Below are 20,316 nucleotides of genomic sequence, written 5' to 3'. Positions count from 1 at the left end.
CATTCCCTTCCAACTTCTCAGTCAGTAGAATTTTGTTCTGCTTCATCGTATTGGTGAATAGCTGTTGTGGAAAATTTAATAGAGATGTCTTATGCAAATAGTGTGCTCTACAAGTAAAACAAATAAAAATGAGGAAATGTACACATTGTACCTTTGAAAGGTTGCAAGCAGTGGCGCAGAAGACTTGGGTTACAATAACATCTGAAATGAGCCTGGGAGTGGGAACGTAGCAAAGCTTGTTTCAAAGTGGAGCCAGTTCACTAAACACTAGAGTCATTTAATGCACCATCAATTATTTCCTGCTTGTCACTTAAACAGGCTGCACATATGCATGGCAGGTCATGAGTGCAAAGAGGAGGTAGAAAGCATGATTTATTGGCTGGGGCAAACACCTGCGAATTAAGCAGCTCAGAAATTAGCCACAAGTAGCATATTAGTGCAGCTAATCAGGCACGGTTCAGTATTTCAGTTTCTTGATTTGCCCATAAATAAGGCTGTATGTGGCTGCCCTGGGGCATTCTGGTGATTAACAGCCCTGACCTACAGTAAAGTGTGCAATCTAAACAATTTAGTGGGGTCTGCAGGTGTACATTGTAAGCTTGTGCTTATAAGGCTGCTACATTCAGTATGTAGAAAGCTCCCGGTATCTCGATGTCTTGTTCATACATTTTATCACACCATTTAATGATCAATTTTCTTTTCATTCATTTACCAGAGCCTGGTAACATTAACGAATTTTAAACTATGAGGCACTGATGCACAACTGTGAAACCTGGTTGTCTTCTTTGTCCTATTCAGATGCCAGAAAAATGAGATCATCACTCTTTGCGGTGCACTTTCACATCTCACACCACAGTGGCTGGCTTTCATCACAGCTGAAATGACAAGTCGCTACTTGATTATTTCAAGATCTGTGGTTGGCTAGCCTACCTGTTGATTGCTGATGTAAAAGCATTGTGTGGCAGAGCCTCTACGCACGCAACAGCAGTGTGCTGTTCCAATTTTGCAAAACACTGAAACAAAGAGAAATTTTTGATCACTGCGTACTGACACATTAGGCACATGTACTGGAGGAGGTTTGAAGCTCTCTTGAAACAGTATATGTGAACTCATATAAAGCTTAGCAGTAGCCATATGACTTTAACTGTTGGAAAAATGACAGTTATGAGAAACAAAAGGAGGAAAGATGCCTCCCAAACAAGCAAGATACTGGATAAGGCATCCTGGTTACTCAGAGTTCTCACAGCACCATACTCATTCCTCACCTCCCAAAGAACACATAAGGACATGGACAAGGATGAAGATAAATGATCGATGGAAAAGTTATGTCATGTAGCATCACTTGTGAGGGAATGACACTGCATAAATCCAGAACTGCCGACATTTTCATATAAAAAAATGCTGGGACATTTTAGGAAGGAAGCACAAGAAGAATCGTAACAGGTACATGACAGAAAAAGTAGGGTGACCATTGCTATTTACCTTTTTTCCTAATATAAGAAAAACATGGTAGTGCTGCTAGCTTTTGGCCAGGTCTGGGCTCTGCTGGGCAAGGACCTCATCGCTCCATCCCAGGGAATATCTGGCAGTCCTGAAGTGTGGCCTGTCAAAGAAGAAGGATCTCAGAGTGAAACTGATCAATTAAATAAATGGCATAGGCACACCATCTGCATTTTCCTGTTCTTTTCTCTGTTTAGTTGAAGAAGAAATAAAATGGGACAAAATGGTTTTGCTGGTTGATGTGAAAGACTTCTTTTCTTGGAATAACTTCAAAAAAGTGTTCTTCTCACATTTTATTTAGCATATTGTTATCCTTATAACAGTATAATAGAAACTCCTCATATTTATTAAGAGAGGTAGAGAATCATGTAAAAGAAGGTAACAGAAATAACAGGTGTAGTTGAGAACTTTACAATATTGCTGTATACTACAATGATATATGGAAGAGTTGCAATGCTTGTGTGCAAAAGAGCCTTTGCAAGTATTGATAAGAGAATAAAAAAGGATCAAAATATAATGCATAATCTAGAATAGGAAGATGACAGTGCAGGGACAGAATCAGATCTATTAAGATTCTTCAGATGCATCATGGGATTTCAGACCTTGTCATGGGAGAAGTTAAAGTAACAATTGAAGGTGTATCTATGATTTTGAAAAGTGTATAGTATCATCAGATAACCAAAACGTCAAAGCTCTTGTTATAAAACAGCCTTTGTCTTTTTGTAAAGGGGATGTTAAATTTCAAGTACAGCAAACTAGAAATGGCTACATAAAACCAAGCACAGGTTAAAAAAAAGCAGATTTATTGTGAGAACTCTGAAATGATATCTAGATGATCCCCTGAGCAGCCCTTGAGATGTCAGAGATGATAATACAGTAACAACATTTGGGAAGTATTTCTAGTTTTACACTTAGCCTTTTGGCAGGAATTTATTAAGACAGAATAAGCCTGTGACTTTTCAATTTCAAGTACAATTTGTTTCTCTAATATATCTGCAGGAGTAATGTGTGATGGAATTTTTCCTTTGCTGGGCCCAGTAGTTGTGGGTGATGATGTGCTATAATAGGTTCTCACAGACCATATCTCAACAAGATAAAACACAACACATGTACATCTGTGGCCCAGTGTCAATGCCTTAAATGTACATCAGAAATGCATTAAATCTTCTGATTGCTGTTTTGTTTGTACAGCTTGTTGGTTCAGGGTTTCCTCTGTAATGTACCCTGCTGATTACCTTGAATTATTGGCATACCCTTGGCAGAACAAGCACACCTTGTTCAGAAATACAGCATTACAGATGTGGCTTGAATCTTTTCCTTTATTAGCAGAAACAGAAGAAATGTTCTTCAGGTTATTCCAATACACTTCCTGAAAGCACATATCTTGGAATCAGCTGTGTCTAGCAGTCCTTTGGACCAAAAGGAAAGGCACCTGATATCACATCAGAAATTTATCCACATGGTTGTTCGTGTGTATGCACCTGTGCTGTGTCTATATATAATAACATAACACTGTAGAAAATAAAGTCATATGGACAGCTATGGAAAATGGTGCACCAGAAGAGGCACTTTCAGTTTTGGACACTCTTTCTGGGCCAGATTCTCAGCTGGATTGAATCTGTACATCTTACACCAGTTTGCTTGCTCATATGTGAGACTATTTGAAAAAAATGGATGTTTTAGAAGTAGTCTTGAGCTAATTGTTAATTGAAGCCATAGTGTTTGATAAAAATTAAATAAATATACAAAAACCTAATATTAGTTAACACCAGCCAGCTCCAGTCACTAGTGTTCCCACAACACCGTATCTGAGCTAAGACAGCCTGCTGAAAGCAGGGACATAGAGATACATTAATGTATCCTTCGGGTTTCAGTTTATGTCTAACCTTGTAATATGTCTGGGGCAAGGTGGCGGCTGTTTTTGTAGATGCATGCTCTCTTTCAACATTTAGTCACCAACATTAGTTGTGAGAGTTGTGTCTCTGTGCTGTGCTGCCAATGTGAGGCTGATAACTACCCCATGAACTGCACACATGAGGCTTTTGGACTGCCCAGATTGGAGATGTTACTGGAGTGGTTCCTTTCTTATTCACGTCCCTGGGTTTCTTTTCAAAGGGTGTCATGGGAGGGTTATTCAGGGTACAGCAGAGGTGTCTGCCCAGGGATAGGCACTCAGCCAGATTGCTGAGCTACACAGGGTTTGAGGTGGAAGATTTTTGGTCAACTCCACACAGTTCATATGCAACACATCTTGTTAAAGTGCGTCTCAGTCTTGGGGAATAAAAAGTGATGCTCTTCCATTGTCTGCTCAAAATAATTTGTTGATTAATTTTATATGGGGATGTAAAGTAATGTATACTTAACACGTGTGGCAATTCTTCACTGGCATTTACAGCTTCTCACACATCGATGATAAAGTAACAGCTCTCAGGCAAGGGGTGAGTACTGGCTAGTCTACCACTTGTTCCCTGCTGAACAGCTGTTTTTCACAAGAGTGTAAGGTGGTCAGATCACGCTGACATTTCTGCAAATCAGATTTAGTTCATACTGGTGTTTAAACAACTGTACTTTGCATAGATGAATGTGTTATTGCTGTTGTGGCTATATCAATTATTGCCTCTAAATTTTTACCTATTTTTGGGGAAGGTGAATTATTATCATATAAGATAAATATTACACAGGAAAGTTAAAACGTGATTCTTGGTCGCTCCTAATGCAAATTAGTTTGCATAAACTTTTCACTGCATATGGATAAGTAATCAATATATTCCTAATATTTAATATAATAATTTATAAAGTACTTAAACTAATATATGCATTTTATTACAGTTAATGGGACTGGTTTTAGAAGTAAAGATTACAGAAATGGTATCTTGGTTGTAACAATTGTCTTTTCATTATAATAAGCAACAGTTCCTATTTCTGAAGGAATTGAATCATTTTATTCATCTGCCAGGTCTCATGGCTGTCAAAGGAGATTTTTATATTGACTTTAGTAGAAGTAGAAGGATAAGGCTACGGCTAAATAAAAGAATAGTTAAGTATTTTAGTATTAATAATACATATTAATTATATGAACATGAACAAATACAGCTGATATGATTTAATTTGTAAATACAGATTTAGGTGTCTCTAATAAACGTATTCTGAAATGAAAGCAAAAATTGAACTATATTACAGATTCCCAAGTATAGCTGTCTTTCAGTAAAGGAAGAGAGGTTAGGGGAAGGCAGGCATGTGTGCCAATCTCCTTTTAGGGTCCGAGTGTGAATTCCCTTTGCAGGACTGCCTGCAAGCTTCGTTTTGAATGTAAATCATGATCCAAAATATTGTAATTTTATATTAAGATTCTATAGAACATAATTTAAAGTTTATTTTTTGCTCTTCTAAAAAAAAAACTATAAAAAGTGAAAGCAATGTAACAAATATGTGCTATAGGTCAATTTCTTTTATCAAGTTAAATGAAACCCATTGTAAATATAAATCCTTTACCACTATATATGTACTTGTTTTGCAGCTACAAACATCACTAGTGAAATACTGAAGGTAATATAAGACATAAAGAACAATGTTTAAAAGTGACCACAAGGAATTATGGATAAATTAATAATTAGGTTAAAACTGCTGAGGAAATGTGTCATGCCAATGCTATATTATGAAGCAGGTGCGTTGGTTTATAAAAGCAGCTATTTACAGTGCATAGACACCTCAGTACCAGCAAAAAAAGGAAACTGCAGATTATAACAAAAATAACTGACTGATTTAGGTATATGGGCTACTATATAATTTGCCAAATTCTTTTGGTCTTTAATGCTGTACTTTTTTAATTGTACTTCTACTGGTTCATTATACTTTCCTATTTCTCTTAATGCCATTTTACCAGCGCTGCTTCCAAAATATTCTTCATAAGTCTTTAGCTTATATATACATATCTGTGTGTGTGCATTTAGTGTGCAAGCTGAAACATGTATGTATGCCCATGTGTAAGATCTAAATAATTAACATGCGCTGAGAAGAGAATATCAGCAGCTAGTCCAGAGGTAACCATGCTGCAACCCTGGTTGTGTCATATTTAAAAGTGTACTGTGATTATTTTATGTGCTAAATTGGTTCAAGGCTCCTCCAAGCTCAGGAACGATGCATCCTACCAAAAAGGAAGTCAGGCAAAAATGCCAAGAGGCCTGCATGGATGTACAAGGAGCTCCTGGACAAAGTCAAACACAAAAAGGAAGCCTACAGCGGGTGGAAGCAAGGACAAGTAGCCTGGGAGGAATACAGAGGAGTTGTCTGAGCAGCCAGGGATCAGATTAGGAAAGTTAAAGCCCTAATAGAGCCAAATCTGAGCAATTAGAGTGATCCTTGGCCAAGGGATGTCAAGGACAAGAAGAAAAGCTTCTATCAGTATGTTGGTGATAAAAGGAAGACTACTGTAAATGTGGGTCCTCTCTGGAAAGAAACGGGAGACCTGGTTACTTGGGATGTGGAGGAAGGAGGTACTCAATGTTTTTGCCTCAGTCTTCACCAACAAGTAGTCCAGCCATACTGCCCAAGTTGCAGAAGGTAAAGGGATTGGGAGAATGAAGAATCGCCCACTGTAGGAGAAGATCAGGTTCAAGACCATCTGAGGAACTTGAAATTGCACAAGCCCGTGGGATGTGATGAGATGCATCTGTGGATCTTGAGGGAACTGGCAGATAAAGTGGCTAAGCATGGAGAATTCGTGGCAGTCCGGTGAAGTTTCCACTGACCGGAAAAGGGAAAATATAACTTCCAGTTATAGAAAGGGAGAAAAGGAAGACTAAGGTAACTAAGGTCCAGTCAGTCTCACCTCTGTACCTAGCAAGATCATGGAGCAGATCCTCCTGGAAACCATGCTAAGGCACGTGGAAAATAAAGAGGTGATTGGTGACAGCCAGCATGGCTTCACTAAAGGGCAAATTATGCCTGACAAATTTGGTGGCCTTCTACAATGGGGTTACAGTGTTGGTGGATGAGTGAAAAGAAATTGATGTCATCTACCTGGACTTGTGCAAAACATTTGACACTGTCCTGCATGATTTCCTTGTCTGTAAACTGGAGAGACATGAATTTGACAACTTGGTGGAAAAGGCATTGGCTGGATGGTCACACGCAGAGTTGTGGTCAATGGCTCAATGTCCAAGTGGAGACCAGTGATGAGTGGTGTTCCTCAGAGTTTGATGTTTAGGTCTGGCGCTGTTGAACGTCTCTGTCATTGACACGGATGGCAGGATTGAGTGCACCCTCAGCAAGTTTGCTGATGACATGACACCAAGCTGTGTGGTGTGATTGACACACTAGAGGGAAAGGATGCCATCCAACGGGACCTTGACAGGTTGAAAAGTGGGTCCATGTGAACCTCATGAAGTTCAATGAGGCTGGCAATCCCAAACACAGAGGCTGGGCAGACAATGGATTGAGAGCAGCCCTGAGGAGAAGGACTTGGGGGTGTTGGTTGACAGGAAGCACGGCATGGCTTGGCAATGTGTGCTTACAGGCCAGAAAGCCAACCATATCCTGGGCTGCACCAAAAGAAGTGTGGCCAGCAGGTTGAGGGAATTGATTCTGCCCCTCTGCTCCACTCTGATAAGACCCCACCTGGAGTGCTGTGGTCAGCTCTGGGGCCCCCAACATAAAAATTACATGGACCTGTTGGAACAAGTTCAGAGGAGGGCCACAAAGATGATCAGAGGGCTGGAGCACCTCTGCCTTGAAGGCAGGCTGAGAAAGTTGGGGTTGTTAAGCCTGGGGAAGAGAAGGATCCCAAGACACCTCATAGTATCTTTCTAGTACCTAAAGGGGGCTTACATGAAAGCTGGAGAGGGACTTTTTTCAAGGGCATGTAGTGATAGGACAAGGGGGAATGATATTAAGATGAAAGAGGACAGAACAGATTATCCAGAGAAGCTGTTGATGCCTCATCCTTGGAAGTGTTCAAGGACAGGTTGGATGGGGCTTTGAGCAACCTGGTCTAGTGGAAGGTGACCCTGCAGGGGGCTTGGAACTGTATATGGTCTTTTAGGTCCCTTCCAACCCAAACCACTCTATGATTCTGTGAGGCTACAGTGCATTTTCTTATTAAAACTTTAATTTCTTTTTGGCTTCAAGAACAGAGTTTCAGTGTTTTCCATACAAACATATAATACAATTTCAGTAAAATAAATTCACTTCCAGAATCCATTCAATACCTGATTAATTCATGTTATTGAGGCAACAGAGATATGATTAACTTATTCATGTCTTACAGTTCATAAACTGTACTACAGGTAACAATGTGAGACACTGCTGATACTTTATTTAATAGTTCAGCTTTAGGAACATCAGTAGAGACTTGTTTTTTCATTAAATATGGTTGTAATCTAATGTATTTGGAAAAATTAGTATATTTTTTGAAACTGCTATCATACGTTGAATAAAATGGAGTTTGACAACAGTTATTTAGCATTCCTAGAAGAACTGAGACACAGTTATGGGAAGCTTATTGTACTGGCACCATTTTTAGATAATGTTCCAGAAGCTTTTCTACGTATTTCTACGTGGGAGAAGTGTATGACTTTGTGCACTCTTCTGAGCAGTCTTTACCAATACTTCATTACTGTGAAAAAACACAAGGGAAGTGTTTTCTATCCAAAAGATACACAGGTTCTTCCTGCCCCTCCACTACAGCTGAAGTTTCAGGCTTTTGAAGGTGTTGGGTGTCAGAGAAGATAGAGTTGGTCTCTTTTTCATCCTCTCTGTGCAGTCTGGAGACCTCCTCTGCAGCTCTTTTACTTGGCAATATAGATCACTGACAACCGCACACCTCCTGTAGGCTGGAAGACCATGTGGCCTAGACACTCCCTGCATTTTGAGACTTTCCAGGTGATTACGCTTAAATGCAACAAGGAAGACAGATGGTTAGAGTTCACTATTTTGCACAGTCCTTGTGAGCAATATCTGCTTTTACCTGTAGTACTACTTGGTTACTTGCTGAAGTTTTCTTATATAAATGACTAATTTTCTTGTAATACTCTCATTCCCTCACAACATCGAAAAAGCTCCTTCTTTTGTAGAGCTTCATATTTATGTGTCAAGAAAAAGCCATCATGATGAAAAGTCAATTGAAATGAAATTGAGTGTATATGTAACGTTAATAATTTAATTCCATTGCCTTCCATTATTATTCTTTAAACTGATTTACGAGACTCTTTTTGCAAATCTCAAAGTGCTGTATGAATTATAAACTGTGAATCTTAGCTAAAGTCCTATAACCAGATCCTATATTACCACACAAGAAAAACTTCAATTACAGCTGAAAGTAAATGTGCCATTTAATGGTAATAAAACATTATAGTGATAAAGTAGCTATGCTTAAATCAAAGATATTCAGAGCTAAGTTGCACTCAAGAGAAATCCAAGAGTATTAAAGTACAAACCACCACAAAGACTTTGTTTTTGATCTCTGATGATGCCTTGCAGTGGCCAAACCCTTACGATTACAGAGTACTAGCCCTGGAGATCCAAATTACATTAACAGGTTTTTTAAAGGCACTAGATTCCTTCTGTCTCCTTTTAGTTCCTCCCAACTGGTAACCTCTTCTTTGTAACTAAGGGGAGATGTATCAACTTTGATTCTGAGAGGTTCTTTCTGTAGCGTCAAAGTATTTTTATAATTACAAGGACCATAAATGAAGGACATTAAACTTAGTAAAACAATGAGGTGGACATTGACATTCATCTGTTTCATGTGTACAGACAGCCTTGATCTTAAAAGTTTGTGAGTTTGGTGTCAGTAATTTAGAAGAAAAAGCAGATAATACCAGGATTGTATGGTTGGTTCGTTTCTAAAATAGGTGTTCCTACAGTGAGCTTGGATGGGTATATCAAAAAGATATGTGATAACCCTTCCTCCCTTCCTTATCCCCAAGCTGGACATGGACTTGTGGTGAAGACTGCATTTGGCCAGTCTGCAGGATCTCTGTGGGAACTTCTGCTGCAGTCCTGTATGCATTCCAAATAAAGCAATTTAGTTTAAGAGCATCTGCTTTTCCCTGTTGCAAGATACTGCTAATCAGCCAATTGACATTGTTTCGCCTCTGTAATGCCAGGGGCTGCTGAATAAAAACATTAGTGCTGCCATGCTGGATCAGATGAAAGAGTCCATCTTATCTTGGTTGCCTTTCTTCATTGATGACTAGCAGCAGATGCCTAGGGAAGCATACAGTGATAATTCCCTCTGTGTACCCTCCTAGCTGCCAGCAATGTGTGGACTCGGTGAGTCAGAAACAGCATCTTTTTCTTCCACAAACATATCTAGGATTTTTTGCTTTTGCTTTTGTGTTCATTATGTGATACTATACCACCCTTTTTAAACAGGCTATTTCATGATTTTGATTCACCTAGGCCACTCTTGCTTTTATATCACTTTCTCATATATCAGTTTATAGACTTTTGTTATCTTCCAGATGATAGAGGTGTCATCTCTTTAACTGTTCTTCATATGGAAACTGTGCCACACATCCTTCTCTCTACCTCTTCCAGTGTTATTTTACCCTTTGTGGGAAGCAGAATGGCACCTGATTTGATTCTCTATTTTTCCCCTTTAATAATAGTGAACATTTGTACTAGGTGTTTCCATTTACCTATTCCAATTTGAGAACCTTGAATAATTTAGTAACATTAGCCTATTTTGAACATTGCAGATGCTCGTGCAGGTTCCTGTCAGGCTCCATTGTTGACCTACCTCTACAGAATCACCATTTATCTTACTTTTTGTTCCATAGTATGTAGATGGGTGCTTGTGTCACCCCTCCAAATTTTAATTTCTTTTAGCGCCTACCACGAAAGACGTGGTAGAAAACTTTGTAAAAATCGAAATATAGTATGCCAACCAGATCACCCTCACCTTCAGTCCTACAGAGATAATTACTAAACTGTAAGTGTGGTGCTTCTCTATGAATACCAGATTATTTCTTCCCCACTGAATCACATGTCCTTGTTGTTTCTTTACTTTATTAATAGTTTATACAAGTTTACTCAGGTTTGGTGCCATACTTAATGATCTGGAGTTCCCCAGATACTTCTCTCCACTGTAGCCATTTAAAAAATGTGGTATCCTGTGTTTACAAACTGTCACACTTTTTAGAAATTGGTATTATGTATCACAACTACTGACAAAAGTAACATAAGCTAAGAACAGATGTGTAAATCAACGTTTGGAATGACTGGTACTGACTTCCTAACAATTTAATTTCTTCCCTTTGTATTAGGTGCATTGAATGACACATATTTATAGAATTATATTTTTTTTTCCTAAAATGTAACACTTTAATTACAAAAAGTCATGCATTGAACCAAATTCTGTGGAAAGTCTTGACTATAAAAGGGTAGAGTCAGTAAAAGAAATATTGTTTTAATAGAAGATTTTACCAAAATGGGGTGTCACTGTATTATAAAGAATTTTTAGTAAAATAAAGATGACTCTATAATATTATTGTAATTTTTTTAGGTTTTATGGTAGGTTTCTCTCTTGGGCAGTATCTGGTGAGCACGATGTAAAGGTACCTAAGCTCCTTAAAACATTTGATATTTCTTCAAAATGGTCTGTTCATATTTAGAAAGGGTACATACTTTGTTCAAAAACTAGAGAATTTTCTGACAGAGAGTGGGAAAAGAATGGGACATGGTCTATGCTAGGTTAAGTTAAGTAGGAAGCCAGACAGTGTGTGGATGTGAGGAAGAAGAAATGCACGACTTAACCTTTGCCCAAGGCTCCCAGAAGTGTAGTGCCGCCTCAACGTATGGAACATCTAGCAATCTGTGAGTACATTGTGCTGATGCTTCCTATCTCTCTGGCCACTTTCTTGAACCCAGTTAGACACAATGGGGTCATCTGGTCAGTTATGTCATAAAGATAGAGTAGACTTGCAAAGTAGCTGCAATATGGTGAATATTTAATGACTCTCTAGAAGTTGGCTTCTATTAATGAAGCTTGGAGTGAATAAAGAACTTTGCATTTTGAGAAATGTGAAAGTTGTTTCAGCTGAAGCTCAAAGGCTTCCTCAGACCACATAGTCAAACCTAAAGCAAGATGACTGAAGAATTGAAAAGATTTGTTATAATCTTATTAACCCAATCTTGCAGCCCAGCTAAAGCTACTTTAAAGTCCTTTTACATTCCTGAAAGAAGAAAAAGTAAATAAGTATATCCATGAAAAAGAAGGCATGCTGGCTTAAGAATGAACAACAGAAGCCTTTGGATCAAGAATCCTCCCAGCTTCACTCAGTTCTTCCATTTTTGGTTTGGAACAAAGACAGTCTTTGTTGGGATGATGCATATTAATAGTCTGTGACAAGTTATAAATACATTGTGGTTGAATGGATTTTTTTTTTACAATAGATTCTTATAGTTTTTCTCTATCAGAATTATATGCATGGAATTTAAACAACCTGAATACATTTTTGGAATTATATCTCTGAAATTTGACATGATAGGCAATAATGCCTATTTAAGATGATAAAATGTGAAGTCATTTGGCAAGTCTATGACCCAGTAAGGTAGAAAAGAAAGTATGCTCAATAAAATAAAAAAAAAAAACAACAACCAACATCCAACCAACTGATTTTTTATTATGAAAGAGATCTGAGAAGTTAAAAAATGTCAGTTTCACTCAATGTTCAATACCTTTTGTGGCTTCAGTTTAAGTAAGGAAGAATAACTGATAGTATCCTGATTTAATATTCTGTGTTTTCAAAATATAATGTCAGTGGAAAAAGGATAGTATTGTCATACTTCCTCGACAGTTAACCCACAGTTATATCTTTCTGTAGGGACAATAAAGTTTCCTTCACAATAGTCTCTTACTTTCCCTTTGGAGGAATCATATTAATGGTTGAAAAGAATAGTGTACATCTTTTATTAATTCCTTATAATTAACAGTAGATATATCTAGTGAGGCTCATTTGAATCATTTGAAAAAGCTTAGATTCTCAGAACTCCTCTAGAATCTCAGAGAATGACTGCAGTAATCAACGTTAAGATGATTTCATTTGCTTCCAAGGGAAAAATGTGTGCCTGCAATTTGAATTTTATGACATCCAGAAGCCAGAAGACTTTGCATAAGAAAATCAATGATAAAACCACTAAATGAAAACAACTGATTTTGAATATTTTCAAGTGATATCTTTTCCTGCAAATACGAAAGAGAAAAATGCAAAAGTTCTTTTAAATCTTAAATAAATTCAAAACTATCCTCTGAATGAAAAAAAAAGGCTTTCATAATTAATAAGATTGTGACTAGCATTCCATCAGAAACCTGGTTTTGAGCTCTCTCAAAACATGCCTCTGGCTGAATACTGAATGTATTAAATGTATATTAAAATGTATGTTACTTGAATACACCCATGGTGCTACGTGATCTGGATATCTCTGAATAAGCAACCTATTCTCATCATTATTTTTAGTCAACCAATCACTGTGACATCAATAAGCTTGATCACTTATTTCTTATGAATGTTGGAACTGCTGAATGCACTGACCAGTATTATTCACTAGAAATAATCCCACCAATTTCTTTCTCAATATTTTTATTATGAGGTCTGCCAAATGATTACTTTTCAACTCAGATAACATCTATTCTTTTGATTTTGTATACTGTAGTTCTTTTAATAGTGCTAATATCCAACAATAGTTCAGAAATCCTAGAAAAAGAGAAGTATGTAACTCGATCACATTATATTTTTATGGCCAGTTATATGTAATCAGCACCAAGTAGACAGAGTACTTCTGAGCGTATTCAAACAGTAAGTGGGTTTACTTATGGTCAGTTTTTTCCTAGGTATGTGAGGTAGCAATCTGTAAGAAGCATTACTTACAGACCCATATGTAAAATGTAAAATGACATCTATTAAAGGCTTTAATTTTATCTGCAAGACTGCAAATCTGTTGTGGGACATTTTAAGGTAAATGAAACCTAGCAATACTTTATGACTTTCATCAGTTTGGGGGGTTAGGAGTCTGGGAAGAAAATGTCCATAACCATGTCAGTACAGGTTATTGTAACAGTTGTCTCTATATTTTTTTTAAGTTATTTTGTGAGTTACTTAGCTTACTTTAGGGAAAGTGGAAGGGTATAGAGATGGTGGTTTGTTTCGCTAATCTTATTCTTAACCTGTTGAGAATTTTATCCCTGTCTGGTAGTATTTCAGTTAGTGATTTGTGGTCCCCACAGATGGTATGGCAATTTAAGCTTTTCAGCATGAAATCAAAATTGACTGCTAAGCAGGGAGCTGCTGAGGACTAGCCCAGACAGACATGCTTGAACATACACATATGCCTGTCTCTGTACTGTGCCTGGGAACCTCATCCACTCTGGAATCATAAAAGAGAATTTTAAGCTTTCTTCTGGAGAAATAGATTAGACTTGCTCCTTGAAAACATAGTAGAAGGACATAACTTCATGGTTAAAACCTTTGCACAGCATGTGGGTGGCCTGGATTCCTCAGCCTAAAGCTGTTCAGACCAAGACATTCTGCTCTTTAGAGGGTACCTGAACCACCGGACTACAACCCGCCTTGGGCTGAAACTATATGGCAAAACCTTTGACATTTACAGGGTTTGAAGAGGGAGAAAGAAGACAAGAGAAAGCAAGTTCTGTAACCTGGCATTTATGTAGGATATTTTGAAATACTGCTTGCCAGTCCTTGTTTCCAGAGTTGTTTGTGCATTTTATCCAATGGCAGTGTAACATATGAGCATTGCTATAATGATAGTTTACAGTATTAGGAGTTTTCAGAGAATTACAGACTGAGAATTGTAAAAATAAGTTTCATGCAAGGGACATATGGTCTGACTTGTGAATGAAATATGATTTTGATCAAAAAAGGTGCTGAATAAGTGGAAAAAAAACCAAACCCAAACCTGACAGTTTAGGTCTCATCCTTACAATGAACAGTTCTTACATAGTAAGTGTTCAAGATTCATTAGGCAAGATGACTTTGTGCCTTGTTTTTCAAAAAACACCCGAATAATTTCATAGAAAAGTATACCTGGTACAGGATACTAGTTTATTAACTAATTAACCTGTTTTTTAATTTGGTATTTGATAAAATTTTAAAAATTGCAAAAGCTCAGCTTAAGTATAACATGTTTCCTTGTTTTATATTAAAACAGTTTAATAACTACCATATTCTGTATTTTCTGTCAGCAACTACCCATTAATACGGATTTGTTTTACAATGAGTTCGGATTGATTTAAAACTCACTTTAGAATTTCCTACAAACTTGGTCACACTCAGAAAAGATCTGCAGGAAAGCACAGCGGTTTTTCTGAAGGCTGGTAAAAAATGCTCTTTGGCTTCTTTTTGTACCCTAATGTTCAACTGTTATTGGCCTACTGAATGTTTTAGCAAATTGGTGATACTTTCAAAATTATTTTCTTTTAACATGGAAAACTAATTGCTTTTCAATTTTTCATTTATATAGGAAGTGTTGTCTGCAATTACTTCAACAATTTTGGATACTTTTGCCTCTTATAAAAACATATTACTTTTCTGGTGGATTTTTTGAGGGAGGTGTGTGTTTGGGTTTGGTTTTGTTTTTTAAATGCTGGAGACTCTTACTTCTTCTGGATCTAAGTTATGACCTACAGGGCATGTGGTTTCTTTGACATGAAGTTTATTTTTCTAAACCCACAGCTTGATATTCTAGCACTTAATTTCAGAATGCAGCTTAAATCACAGAAGCCATAATATGTCAAATGATCCTACACTTGCAGGGGGAAAACAGTAAGTAATGAAAAAGCTATGATTGCTTTTCTGTCCCTCCAAATGACAGTTATCACCTCAGTGACCTGCTCCGGGCAGACCCATCTAAACATGACACACTAAGGGATAACGTCATCTAACAGGGTAGTTACAAAAATCAATACAAAACCCATTTCAAAGATACTCTGTGTAAGAATCCTGGTGTAACGTTTATTTATTGAATAGGCCTGAGGAAAAAAAAAACAACCAACTTTTCTGATAGATATGCTTTACCTCCCAAGCAAAGGAATTCTGTAGGTAAGCAATAATTGTATTTTTCAATCTATTATTTAGTGTTGCCAAAGCTCAGCCTAGAATCTAATATGTGGATGACTGCTATAACTCAATTATGAAACCTAAGCAGAGCTCTAATGCATCTGTAATGCAAAAGGAACATAACAAGACAATTGACTGTACTTCTCTGAGTTGAGGGGTAGCTGTCTGTGTTTGTGGAGGGATGAACAAAAACAGGAAGACAGCAGGGTTGTATTTTTCGCTGAAGGATTAGGAATGTTCTGTAGTTATCTTCACTCATGAATAGAGAAGGTATGGTTACATCGTTGAAACAACTACTGGCACACAACTAACTGAAAATAGGTTTGTATCATTTGCTTTCTCAAATGACAATAATACTGAAGGCTACAGCAATTTTATCCAGTAATTCATGCATTCTGGTTGGTTAAAAAGTCATTTAAGAAAAACTAGAATTTATTTTCCTTATGTTTATCAAACTCATTTCAAATCTTTAGGAGCTTTATTCCTCTCATCAAGTGAATGATAAATATGGTATGGATCTTCAGTTTTGATTTCTTACAAAAAGGTGCGGTATAGCTTGATAGTTTCAAAAATATCATAAAGATGGTATTGCTGGATATTAATGTGAAAACACTTTTTATGTTTCAGAAAATGTTTCATCAAATATCAGGATTTTTTAATGTTGCCTTTTATTGCCACTTAATCACTGTAAAGGTCAGTATTTTTTTATATTTGAATGACTCTGAGGTATTTTGTGGTATAACTTTACACTAAACATAATTCTGGCAATTCCACACTCAGATTGAGAGATATTTGATCACTGAAATTGTCACACTGAAACCATCTTGCAGACTTTGAAACAAAAGTGTAAGGAGAGGATTAAAAGAGGAATAGGGAGAAAAGTTAAAAAAATAATGTGACAATTTCTAGGACCACTCAGAAAAGTGTAATGAAAATATAGGCATTCTGGTGAACAGGGTTTGCACTTCTAGAGTAGGAAGACATCCATCTTCACACCTAAAATATTAATAAAATTCAGGAATAGATGTCACCGATCAAGGAATTTGAATGGAAATATTCAGAAATATTAGCTTCAGTGTTTCCCAAAGCACTGGTCTGCTAAACAGATGATCTTATGCTCTTTATACCTCTCACAAAACTGAGTGGTTTTGTAATAAACAAATCTCTCTGTTGGATCATGTCTACTTTCCATTCCTTGCTGTAGATCAGCTGCCATTTCACATACAGAATGAAACTTGGCAAGTGAAATAAAATACACTGAAGCAGAATTTCCTGTGAAACACGGCCAGTATTCTCTTCCTGAGGAAACTATACCTTAATTGCGTCCTGTGTTTCCTACAAAGATGAACTGCTTGGATAATTTGTGTGCCTTGGGCCTTTGTATTCAATTCAGTCTGAGAAGGCCTGAGAAAAATGGCTCTTGAAAAACAGTATCCCATCCAAAGTGTATTCAAGTACGGAGAAGAGAAGATCTGCAACAGTCTGCAGGTATGCCATACAAGTGCCATGCAGGAAAATACTATTTTAGTTCTTTCTAACATACTTTATTAATTGTTACAAAGGACATTTCTGAAGCTAATTTTTAAAGAAATTGGTAGGTTTTAGTATTCATCTGGTAGGTATTCAAGTTATGTCAGGGAAGAACAGAGCCCTGATGCAATTGGCAGGGTAAAACGAATACTGGGACATGTGAATATGCATCTCATTAACAGATGTTAATGAGGGGCAGGAGAACACTTTCTCTGTGAACATGATTAACATAAGACTTCTCTCTAAAAAAAAAATAAAGCGTTGGGAGAAGGAAGAAAATCCATTGCCAATGATTGCTGACTAGGAAACAGCAGCTAATGTTGCTCCTTGGCTCAGTGGCTGTGGTATAAAGCTGTTTCCTATGTTGCTCAGTTACAGATGTTGGTATATGGTTTTTAAGCTTTAGAAACAGTGGCTGCTTGCTTTCATCTTCCAGTGTCTTGTTCTAAGCAGTATATAACTGCCAGGAGAATCTTGAGTATAAGCTTACCCTAAAACATTTCAACCATCATCCCCCAAATCCTTTCTAACTACGGCTCCAGTTTTCTGGAAGTTCATTCATGTTCTGTTTTTGGGAGACTTACAGCACAGCTCAGGCAGAGACTGACAGCCCTGGGGGATGCAGAAGTGGGGTCCTGGGCCATTGGCAGGGTGGGGGAAGGTCCTGGGACGCTGGGGGGAAGGGACAGTCAGGGCTGGCAGTGCCTCTGGGCACTGACATTGTATGTGGGAGGTGAGATCTTTCCAGGTTGCTCAGCATTTTCATGGTTGCTGTCTGAAGGGTGAATAACATCTGAAAACATCATAGAATGGGACATTTATGGGGTTACTGTTTTCCTTTATAATAGATACCTGTATTGAAACAGAGAGGGCACATCTGGTTTTAAAGATGTCTTTAATTAGTGCATAAAATTTCTCCTTAAGTAATTAAAACTTTAATTTTGGTTTCACAAGGTCTTCATATTAATAAACTCTTACGAATAAAAGACTATAACAGTGTGCTTGTTGAAATGTCTTAAACCACAAATATCCAGCTGGAAATGATGTTTGCAAAAGCTGTCACAAGCTGTACCAAATTGCACAAACTGCAACAGAAGAAATTCCATGTGAATATGAGGAAGAACTTCTTACTTTGAGGGTGACAGAGCACTGGGACAGGCTGCCCAGGGATGCTGCAGAGCCTCCTTCTCTGGAGACATTCAAAACCTTCCTGGACGTGACTCTGTGCAACCTGCTGTGGGTGACCCTGCCTTAGCAGGGTGTTGGACTGGACGATCTCCAGAGGTCCCTTCCAACCCTGACCGTTCTGTGAATCTGTGAGTTCAAGAGAGGAGTAATTATTGTTAAAGCGCAATTAATGAAAAATTGATCACACTCCCTTCTAGTTGCTATCTCAAAACCCCCTGGAGGAGCAGGGGTCTACAGCTGTAAAACAGCACGGTAAGTAAAAGACCTGGTGCCTGCTTGACTGGTTGTCCACAGAGAGCAAAGAAAAATCTTCAGCAGCCATTCTCTGAACCGTGTGTCAGTCTGTCCTCTGAAAAGAGTAGGTGGTTTTAGAGGAATAAGCAGGGACAGTATCAGATGTTGCTTAAACCAAGGAGCGTTGCTTTACAGAAAGTCCTCTGAAGTCCTCTGTAGTCCTGCTGCACTGCTGTGAAAGGGAAGCTGGCTGTCATGCAGAGAACTGGCTTGAGCAACCTGTATATCTTGGACACCTCACACCATAGCTGTAAACAGAAGTCTGAATTGAAATTTGAAGGTATGCACTGATGGCTGGAGGCACAGACTGCTTAACAGAGCTACACTCATCCTTTGGAATAAGTCACCAGAAGAAAAGTAGTCTAACAGTCTTGATTTTGAGGTGGATATTATCTAATTGAAGTGACATTCCAGATTCAAGGAAAAACTGTTTTGTTTTCACCAATGAATTGCTTTATGAGGTCTAAGTGCTCTTGGAGCACCTTAATAATGTCAGAGGGGAGGCACGATAGAGTCCAGATGTTGAAAACTGGAGTTCTTTTTATTTACCAAGATGGCTTCCTTTGTTTCCACAAAGGTTTTGAGGAGAAGATAAGAGAGAAAACCTGTGGACTTTAAAAGGCATTGAATTTTTTTGAAGAACAAATTTCACCAACACTTTAACAAAGACAGTCTCTGTTTCTCCAGGAATGCTGTCAAATACTACAACTGCCAGCTTACTGTGAAGCGTAAGGGTTTAAGGGGAACAATTGGAGTTACATGACTGAAGCACTGGGGCTTGGGTATGTCACCAACTCAGAAAACTGCATGTCCAAGAGATCATACTGCAGCAACATTAAAACTCTCTTTCTGTTCTTGTTAAATAGAGAGTTGTGTTGATCCTTGCATCCTTGGGTGTTATTCTGTAGCTTGATCTCAGTATTGAATTGTTCTCTTATTTTGGCATTATATTGTTGCCTTTGCATTTAAAAAACCCACAAAGATTACAAGAAATCTGAGAAGGCATTCCTGATTCTCATCTTTTGGTAAAGACAGTCCATACTAAATTCTTCCTCCTAAGCTCAGCACTTTGTCCTCTACCTTCCTACATGTTTTCTGTCTTTCCTCTCCATTACTGTCTGAATCTTCTCATGCCCATGCACACATACAGTCTGACCCTCAAGAAAATATGTCATGGCTTTTAAAGATCTGGTTAATTTCTTTCCATCAAACAGTGCTAAGTATTAAACTGTATCATACCTCAGTCAGATCCTGATAAGTGTTGCAGAGATGCTAAGAATCACATTTATAGTTAACACTCTTTTCAAAGTAAGAGCCACATTGTTGTCACAGGATTGGTCTTCTCTCCATGACAACAGTGAGGCCAGTGTAATTTACTGGGAAGTATGTCAAGATGTTGGCAAAATACATCCTATTAAACAAAGGGGAGAAGTAACCACAGCACATTCGGAAAGCCCAGGATGTCCTTAATCAGAAGCAGTTAATCAACCAGTAGAACTAAAACAGTTGCATTGAGACACATGTAGGTTGGTGGTTGTCTCTAGCTCAGCATTTCTGGTAGGGGAACATCCTGAGATTTTTCAAGTATTACAGCAAGTATCTGGCTCATATTTGTAAACCAGTTAGGGACTTATATTACAGTTCTGTGTTTGTACTTTTGCCTTTAGTTGAAAAAGAGGTGATATTCTATAAATAAGGTATATAACCTCACAAAGTATTTTCCCTTTCT

The sequence above is a fragment of the Falco naumanni genome, chromosome 3 (assembly GCF_017639655.2).
Source record: "Falco naumanni isolate bFalNau1 chromosome 3, bFalNau1.pat, whole genome shotgun sequence".
NCBI classification, from domain to species: domain Eukaryota; kingdom Metazoa; phylum Chordata; class Aves; order Falconiformes; family Falconidae; genus Falco; species Falco naumanni.
The sequence above is the reverse complement of the archived record's forward strand: the minus strand, read 5'-3'. Positions refer to the sequence as shown.